Below are 9,641 nucleotides of genomic sequence, written 5' to 3'. Positions count from 1 at the left end.
ACAATCCTTACCTTTTGAAACTTGAAATATTTGGCACTTTTTTTTTTTTTTTTCTTTGTTTGATCATGTAGTTGGCACTAATTTGAAACAGCTGGCATTCTCAAAATTGCTACTGACCTGAAGATACGTGAGAAACTAGAGGCGATATTTTTGTGGATGGCAATAAATGGCATTTCTGATGATGTGGTGATAGATATTATGCATGGTTTTAGTAAAAAAAAAAAAAAGGAAAGAAAACATAGATGTTGAAGTGGATGTGAATTATATCTTCTCTGTTTTTGACGAATGTGGGAGAAGCATTATGCGGCGCCATTTCTGCATGGAGACGCTGAAAAAAGTAGGTTCCTTTTACTCTCTCTCTCTCTCTCTCTCTCTCTCTCTCTCTGTTTTGTCGGAAGCATGTTCATGAATCTCTATATAGAAATTATTAGTCATATAAAAATAGATCCTTGCAACTTTGAAAGCTCTATTTAATAACTCACTTACATTATAACTTCTAATTAAAAGCTGTCTACGCGTTTGATTTATTTACAAATGAAGCCACGAAATCTTTCCTTTAATTTCCATTTTTTAACAACATGTTTTCTGCATTCGGATGTTTGCTGTGAGGGTTTATATAATATCTCTCTCCCTATCATTCCTTTACACAAAGGAAAAACGTATATATTGTCATATACAAGAAGTCTCTAGAATTAGAACAAAAGAATACAAGGTTCGCAACTTGATTTGTGAAATTTTGAAATCTTTTAAAGTGTTAGATTTACAATGTAATGGATATAGCCGATAGAATCTGGGCCAGTCATCAACAAAAATCACGTAGTATTTGTGACCACAATGAGAAACATGAGGAGTGGGACCCCATAGATACGAATGTATTAATTGAAAAGGGAAATGGAAATTACATGAAGATTGATAAAATGGCAAAAAGGTACATTGAACATAAAGTTGATTGATAGATAGTATTTGATGGACCTAGTTGTTTGTGCCAAAGAGAGGTTGTGGCAATGTCGTTGAAGCAAAACAGTAGTGAATTGCTTTTGGACAGATGAATGGGTTAGAGACTGCCTTCAGTAGCGCCTTGAAATAGGATTTTCCCTGCAGTATTATCCTTGATGATACCTGAGAAAGGAGTGCAAGTTAGATAACAATTGTTGTCACTGGAAAATTTGTGAACTGCGAGTAGGTTGTGTGTGGCTTGTGGAGTGTGCGAAGAATTTGATTTAAATGAAAATATGAGTGATAAGAGTACAGTGTTAGCAACATGAACTTTGTTAGATCCAGTGTATTCAGGACGCAGAGAAAATTTGCGCAAGCCATTTGTAAGGTTATTAGTGGCTCAAGAATAAGCATTCCAAGTTGTTGTGGATGAAGATGAGGGTGTGGTGGAAGTGTATAAGGCAGAGGGTCAAGTGGGAGCTGAGGGGAGGGGGTGAAGATGGGACGGTTGGGAGAAAAGGGTTGTAGAAGCAAGATGAAGGTCTAGGGTTTCAAGAGGAACATAAAGATTATTGGTAGATAAGATTTGATGGAGGACGTGAGTTGAAGGATGACCTTGCCATTTGTGCCAAAGAGAGGTTGTGGCAAGGGCATTGAAGTGAAAAAAAGGTGGCTTGCGTTTGAATAGATGAATGGGTTAGTGATTGCCTTCAATAACGCCTTGAAAAAGGATATTTCCCCTACTATGACCCTTGATGATACATGAGAAATGAGTGCAAGTTAGATAAAAATTGTCATTTGTCATTGGAAAATTTGTGAACTGAGAGCAAGTTGTGTGTTGTCGAGTGTGAAGAATTTTTTTTAAGTTAAAAGATAAGTGAGAAGAGTATAATGTTGATTCACCATTGGCAACAATAATTTGTCAGGTCTAGTGTATTAAGAGAAAAGTTGCCCATGTCATTTGTAAGGTGATTAGTGGCCCAAGAATCAGCATACCAAGTTGTTGTGGATGAAGATGAGGGTGTGGTGGAAGTATATGTGGTAGAGGGGTAAGTAGGAGCTTAGGGGGAGGGAGTGAAGAGTTTGGGTTGTAAAGTGTGATCCTGTTAAGAGCTATTGAGACAGTTTCTGCAAAGGAGAGCACCATGGCCTGGCTTTTTACAGATTTGGCCAATTGGACGAGAGTTGGAAAAAGTGTTTGGCTGGAAGAAGTGACTGTTGGGAGATAGAGTTTGAAGAAGTGAGAAGTTAAAAGGGGCATGGTTTGGTTGTTTGTGAGAAAGGAGAGAGCTTGGTTAGGATTTGGAGAGGGAGAGGTTTGAAAGGCATGGTTGGTAGGCTCATTGAAGAAGCGAGTGAGGAGCGAGTGAGGAAACATACTATGCAGCAGGAGGAAAAGAAGGTTGATGGATAACATCAGAAGAAGAGGACTTGTAAAGGTCTGCGAAAGGGTTGGTGTCTTGAGAATTGTCCATAGGCACAAAAAACGAAAGAAAGAGTTAAGGATAGAGAAATAGTGATTGAAAGTGAATGGAAGAGTTAAGGGGCTTCACGTTGGGGAAACACACGTTTCCCCTTGGTCACAGCGAACCCGATGGAAGAAATAAAGATAAAAAAACAAAGAAGCCCAAGATGACAATGAGTAAATATATAAGAGAACACACCGAGAATTTACGAGCTTTGACAAATGTTAATGTATGCATTTTGGGTTTTTCTTTTGGCTTCCCTTGACAACTTTGTAATAGGATTTCTATTGTTATTTATCAAGCTCAAGTTTAGATTGAGAATAGCTTCTCTAGGTGTTCTTAACTAACAACTATCATATGGAGGTTCATGCAAATTGGCAAAGGTAAATTGTGCATTGCATAACATTGCATTATACTATTTTCATAAAATGATGACTAGTCATCTGTTTCTTGGATGACTAGTCATCCTTGCTCGCCAGCTTGATAACCAACTTTTTTGTCCTATTCCTTTTTCTCTCTCTCTGCTGCCACATGGGATTCTGACCTAGGGAACTTTTGTGTGTAAATACCAAAGAATTCTTCTTTGGGCAGCCGTCACTTTTGGGGGAGAAGTTTTGGAAAGTTTCATAGCAAACTTTTGCTTCTTCTTCCTCAAGAGTAACCTTCATATTTTTCATCTTTGAGTTTTCCAAATTGTTTCTTTTTGAAAACTGCATTTGAAATATGAAAACTTCATCTTGCTAGATCAAACACTCTATCATATACATCTAGGTCAGATTCAAGATTGATTTCTTCAAGAGTATGGTTTCTTGAAGAAATTGGTCATTTTCTCCATGAATCCAAATTTCATTTTTGTATGAGTTAGAGCTTGCAAGCTAGTGCCATGGGATGAAAGAGCTGGAGAAGGAGCTGCCATTGCCATGAAGAACTGAGCTTCAAGCTTTGCTAAGTTGGAGAAGAAGATTGCACAAAGGAGGTATTGCTCATCTTCCTAAATAGATCTAGGTTTTGCTTGAGCTTGCTTGTGTTCCTTTGTAAGAATCTTTTTCTACTTAGTGGATTGCCTGGTCGGTTGATGACCCCCAGTTTTTCCCAATGGTGGGTTTCTGGGTGAACAATTTCTGATTGCATCTCTGTAATTTTTCTGGGTTTCTGTTCTTGGTGGTTGACTAGTCATCGTATGAATTTCTGGGTTTGTGTTCTTGGTGGTTGACTAGTCATCGTATGAATTGTGGTTGACTAGTCATTGTATAAATTCTGGGTTTGTGTCCTTATAGTTGACTAGTCATCATTATCTGCTGTTTGGTGTTTACTTGATTATGATGATTTCACACACTTTCACCATAGTTGTTGCTAGCATAGGGGATGCCTAGATTGACGGGTCCTTCTGAGTGCCTAGGTTCTCACTAGTAATCTTCTAGGGTTGCAGGTACATTGTGGCATGCTCTGTGTGTATTCTTGATTGTGGTTGTTCATGCTTAGCAGTTGACTAGTCATAAGTGTACTTGGTCAAGGTCTAAAGTGTGTGAAGGTTGTTGCGTTCTTGATTGAATATCTTTTAAATTTACCCCTCGTCACCTAAGTACCAATTTCAACAAATAACCTGCCTACGTCCCTGGAGAGTGACCACCTTCACTATAATATAAGAAAGACAAGAATAACCACTCAAGAGTTTTTTATACCCAAACCCAAGTCCCGTATCCAATAGGATACACCCCTTGTACACCCTCTCTCATACATGTGAAAATCACTCTCACCTCAAGAGATATACCCTCTCTTGAACCCTTGATGAACCCAGCTAACTCCCAGCTGAAACATGCTCCAAGAGTTCGTGGGACTGCTTGCTTGCATCTCACAAGCAGTCCACTCCCTCTCTTCCGTGCTCTCTCTCCCTTGCCTTGGTGCAGCTGAAGCACAGCAGCCCACACACCTTTGCATGCTTTCTCTCCTTTGGTGCGACTCACATGCACACCAGCCCACAACTCTCTCATGTCTTTGGTGCAACACAAGCACACTACCACTTGCATGCAGCCTCCCCTTTTATAAACCATAAAAGGAATTAAGGCTGATTTTCACCTCCCAAAAACAGCCCACGTACATGCTAGAAAAGCCACAATGATGGCCAGTCAAAAGGCTCCCCAAGACAGCAGCATTAATGACAAATGATGATGTTCTCCCATCATTGCAACAAACACCACCATGACATACAAAAATATTCCCCCACTAAGGAGGGAACCCAAGGCACCGAAAGCATGTGCAGCTCCCCCATTTTTCTCTTCCTTTCAGCCATCAATTGTAGACCATGCATGCATCTCCCATACATGCATTCATGTGCTTTGAAAGAGGAAAATAACAGCCATACATCTTGACTCCACTAAGGAGGGAACCACAACACTTCAACTAAAAAACTCTAATAATAACCCATCTATATTACCAATTCTTAGTAAATTCAATTTTTGAATCAAATTCCATGAAGATCTATCAAAGGTGTCCACTTGTTTAGATTAAGTTACAAATGATGCCACTGAATCTCCTCTTTAATTGGTTACCCTATTTCACAACCATCCATGTTTTTAAGCAATGCAATATTAATACCTCGATAGACATTTCTATTTCTACTTCTATAATAATTTGAATATAGCAAACGAAATATTTTATGACGATGTATTTATGGGAAGCCAAAAAAAAATCAATAAAAACACTCAGTTGGAACATACATGCTGAGATGGATCATGTATATATATATCCAATAGATAGAGCTCAATGTTTAACCTTTTGAAGGATGAAATCAAATTGAAACTTATACGAGGATTAGAATCTAATTTTCTTATATGTATGTACATATAGGTAAAGGAGCTTCAAACTATGAACGATCAAGCATTGGGAATGATCTGCGACTATCTCAAGCCAAAGATGTTCGAGGAGAATGCCCAGGTCGTTGAAGCAGGACAACCACTTAATGCGATGCTCTATATTATAGCAGGCTCTATGCAGGCATACCTGCCAATTAGGGCTGCTGGAGAGGCATGCCCCTCAACCTCATTCGAAACTCTTGAGAAAGGTATGTTTGTGGGAGAACAACTTCTGGATTGGGCTGCAAAAACCAAAACTTTTTATGACCAACTTGTTTCGTTCAAAACTGTCTGATGTGCTGAAAAAGTAGAAGCCTTTGCTCTCACAGTTAATGACTTGAAAACTTTAGTGGTCTGCAGATCTTCCAGAGGAGTTCAAAATCAGAAGTTTAGACAACTCTTAGTTGTTGAAACTTCATGTAGTTGGCACTTCCTGCAACAAGATTGATGAGATACTAAACAATTTTTAAGGAAAAACTAAGCATGAAGGTCAGGAGGAGGTTCGTTTGTTTATTTTTTATCGTGGATGAATATTTCTATTTTCTTCATTTCATGAATTAATTAATACGTTCATTTTCATTTTGTGGTTTCCTTTTTTGAGAAATAAATTCTGTATGAAACCGAAAAATGAGGGTAAAAGCCCGAAGATATACAAAACCACAATGTGGATATCATACATTTCTTGTGTAATTTGACAAATTAATTGCATGTGTGGTGCCTCAGGCAAGCCGAGCCGTTTAATTAATTAACTCACTTCGGTCACCAATGAGTCTTGTTTTCTGTTTCCTATAGTTGGATGTGAAAAATACATTTAGCAAAGAAAGCACAGTGGTGGTAGATTCCACCTCCCCTCCATGGCACCCAAGATCAAAACCCAATAGGGTTTCTCTTCTCCAATGTAACCCAAAAAAAAAAGGAAAAAAAAAAAGAGCAACCCTTCTCAAATGCGTGAAGAATTACCTCCCTAAACCAGTAATCATCGAGCTCTAACAACCAAATGACAAACTCCGACCAGCCCTGAAGGGACTGGCTGTGGCCGATTTCATTTCAGAATTCATGCCGAATGTCCTATCCATGGAACAGGCCACCTCGCCTATACCTGCTGCAATCATATAGCATGTTGACGGCGCATCCAATGTGCATGAAAGTGGGGTCGAGATTGTTCTCTCCTCCCCCGACGGGACCAGCATGGAATATGCTCTCCGCTTCCAGTTCAAAACCACAAATAACTAGGCAGAGTACGAGGCTCTACTTGCAGGGCTCCGCCTCGCCCAGGACCTCGGTGCCAAAAAAATCAGTGCGCATAGCAATTCAATGCTCATTGTCAACCAGGTCAACAATACCTACCAAGTCATGGGCAAGAACAAGGGCCAATAGGTAAAAGAAGCACAACGCCTGGCATCACTCTTCATGCACTTTACCATCTCCCAAATTCCATGGAGCCAAAACAGCCGAGCGAATGCCTTTGCCAAACCAGCCTCAGCCCTTGATGGGGGGATCAAACGGTCCATTCCAATTGAGTACCTCACCAAACCTACCATCACCGACGCACTTGACGAGACCATGACCGTGGGGACCAACGCCAACTAGATGACCCCTATCTATGAATACCTTGCCGACGGGACTTTACCTATCGATACCGACGCAGCTCTTCGACTACAGCTCCAGTTTGGCCGGTACACCATCATCAATAAGCAACTCTATAAATGAGGCTATGCCTTACCTTATCTACGGTGCGTAACTCCCAAAGAAGGACACGAGATACTCCGAGAGATGCATGAGGGCGTTTGCGAAGACCATTCTGCTTCCTGGGCGATGGCATCTAAAATCCTCCGCCGAGGCTATTATTGGCCCCCCCTAAGAACTTATACTCTCCGCATCACTCCCAAGTGCCGTCCATGCCAACTTTTTTCCAACATCATACACCAACCCCCCGAGCCGCTCATGACCACGGCTAGCCAGTGGCCCTTCGCCCAGTGGGGCTTGGATCAAATTGGGCCTATGCCCGAGGGAAAGGGACAGACAAAATTTACCATCATAGCAGTCGACTATTTCACCAAGTGGGCAGAGGCCGAACCACTCGCCACCATCACCGAGGCCCGTGTCTGCGGTTTCGTATGGAAAAACATCATCTGTAGGTTTGGCCTACCTCGCATCCTCATTACGAACAATGGCTACCGATTTGACAACGCGCGATTCTGAGAGTTATGCTCGCCAGCACATCCACAGGCCAACAGCCAAGTCGAGGCCATCAACAAAATCATTAAGCACACTTTAAAAAAGAAACTCAGCGACAAAAAAAAAAAGCGACTAGGCTGAACTCCTCCCTGAGGTCCTATGGGCCTATCGCACCACCCAGCGCTTCTCGACAGGCGAGACCCTCTTTTCCCTAGCCTTTAGTTTTGAAGCCGTTATACCGGTTGAAATTGGCCTACCAACCCATCGTGTGGCATATTTCAACCCTCAGCAGAACGCCGAGCACGTAATCATGACCTCGACCTTGTGGAAGGCAAGAGGACTCATGCTAAAATGACCTTCGCCACGTACTAGAAATGAGCGGCACAATACTACAATAAAAATTTCGACCACGAATCCGCCCCGGAGACCTAGTCCTATGGGCCATACTACTTGCCACTCGAGACCGGTCGGCGAGCACTTTAGGAGCTAACTAGGAAGGCCAATATAGGGTGGTCGCCATCGTCCAGCCCGGCATATACACTCTTACCACATTCGGCGGACAGCCACTCCCTCACCCATGGAATGCCGAGCACCTCCGCCAGTACTATCCCTAGAAATTTCCCTTTTATTATTAGCGCTTATAGTCACGCTGACCGCCCGACAGGATTAGTCAGTGAGCTCTCATGCTTTTTTGTGTAAAGAAGTTTTTATTTATTTATGTTATGCCTCCCAAATGTGTTGTTCGATCAGCTCCGCTCACACAACAATTCACACACTTAGACAAAATTCACAATTTAAACACAAACCACAAAAATAATAATAAAAACACAAACAGAGAACACTTACAATAAATACTCCCAAAAATCAAAATACAAATAAAAGAGACTAAAAATTGTTCACGACAAACTGAAAGGCCAATCAGACCCTATTCCTTACAAAAAGTCTAGATAATGCAGGTATAGAGTTTTTTTTTAAACGTTTTCCACGTCGGCATCGATTTCAAGCCCTCCGGGCTCAGCTACATACTCTCTAATTGTAGCGGCAGGGACCTCGGCGGTCGGAGTTAGCTCGGCCTCGCATTGGTTCGCAGCCTCCTGTTCCTTTTCCTCCTCACCCACTAGGTCCTCTAGGCTAAATACAAACTCAGGGTAGCGCTTCTGAATCTTCTCTAACAAATCCAGACAACCTGAGAGCCGTTTCTCACCCGCCAGACCTGCACCATCAGCTAACTCGAGAAAGCTCTTCACGTCCTCCACTTGTGGCTAACAAGCATTCTCCAATGCTTTCTGTAGCCGGACGTTCTCGTCTTTCAGCCGAGCACCTTTTTCCCTCAGCCGCTCTGCTTTCTTCACCTAGGCCGACCCCAGAGCTCGCACAGCTTCGACCTTCTTCATGCTACTCTCCTTTGCAACCTTCATGGCGTGGTCAACCACCGCCTTCGTCTAGGCGTTGCACTTCCTGACCTCCTTCTCACGATGGATCATGAAGCGCCTGACCATCCCGTAATGTGAAAATAAAGCCTACACCAACACAAGGAAGAGTGAGAAACGGTGGGGGGACGACCGCTCCTTCCTCATTCCTCGGCCTCTTCGCCACAGTTTGCTCCCCTTCCTCATCCATCAACCTCTTCCCACGATCCTGGTCCCACTGTCGAACAGGCTATCGTACCTCAACCTGCCCCACCGTCACAACGAGGGCCACAACCTCGTTCCTAGCATGAGTCTTAGGTGGCACTGTCCTCCCAGAGACCGACGCGATGGTACCCTTCTTCAAAAGCCTCTCTAACAGTTGCCGAGCTTTCGGGTCATTCCTGTCAACACCCATTGCTACACAAAAAAAGTGTTAGTCCATCACAGGAAGACAAGCAAAAACCTTGGCACGACACCGAGAAAGCCTTACGTTCTGGGATCGGGTCCAGCAAGCCAGACTTTCTTAGAGAACTGCTCGACAATACCTCGGCCGCGTCGAGTGCACTAGGTGGCAGAGCACGAATCACCTCAAGTTGTCCCTCCTCATCCTCGGACAACTCCTCGCTCTCCCAATCCACTGCCATTTTAAACAGAACCTGTTAGTCCAAACCAAACTCTGGGCATCCCAAAAAAGAAAAAAAAAAAAAACACACACACACACACACACACACAAAGAAAACAGAAAGCGGCAAGTTTTTGCCTATCGGGCTGACTGCTGTAAAAAGTAACCCCACCTTTCT

This window comes from Prunus dulcis, chromosome 4 (assembly GCF_902201215.1).
Source record: "Prunus dulcis chromosome 4, ALMONDv2, whole genome shotgun sequence".
NCBI lineage: Eukaryota > Viridiplantae > Streptophyta > Magnoliopsida > Rosales > Rosaceae > Prunus > Prunus dulcis.
Note: the sequence above shows the minus strand (reverse complement) of the source record.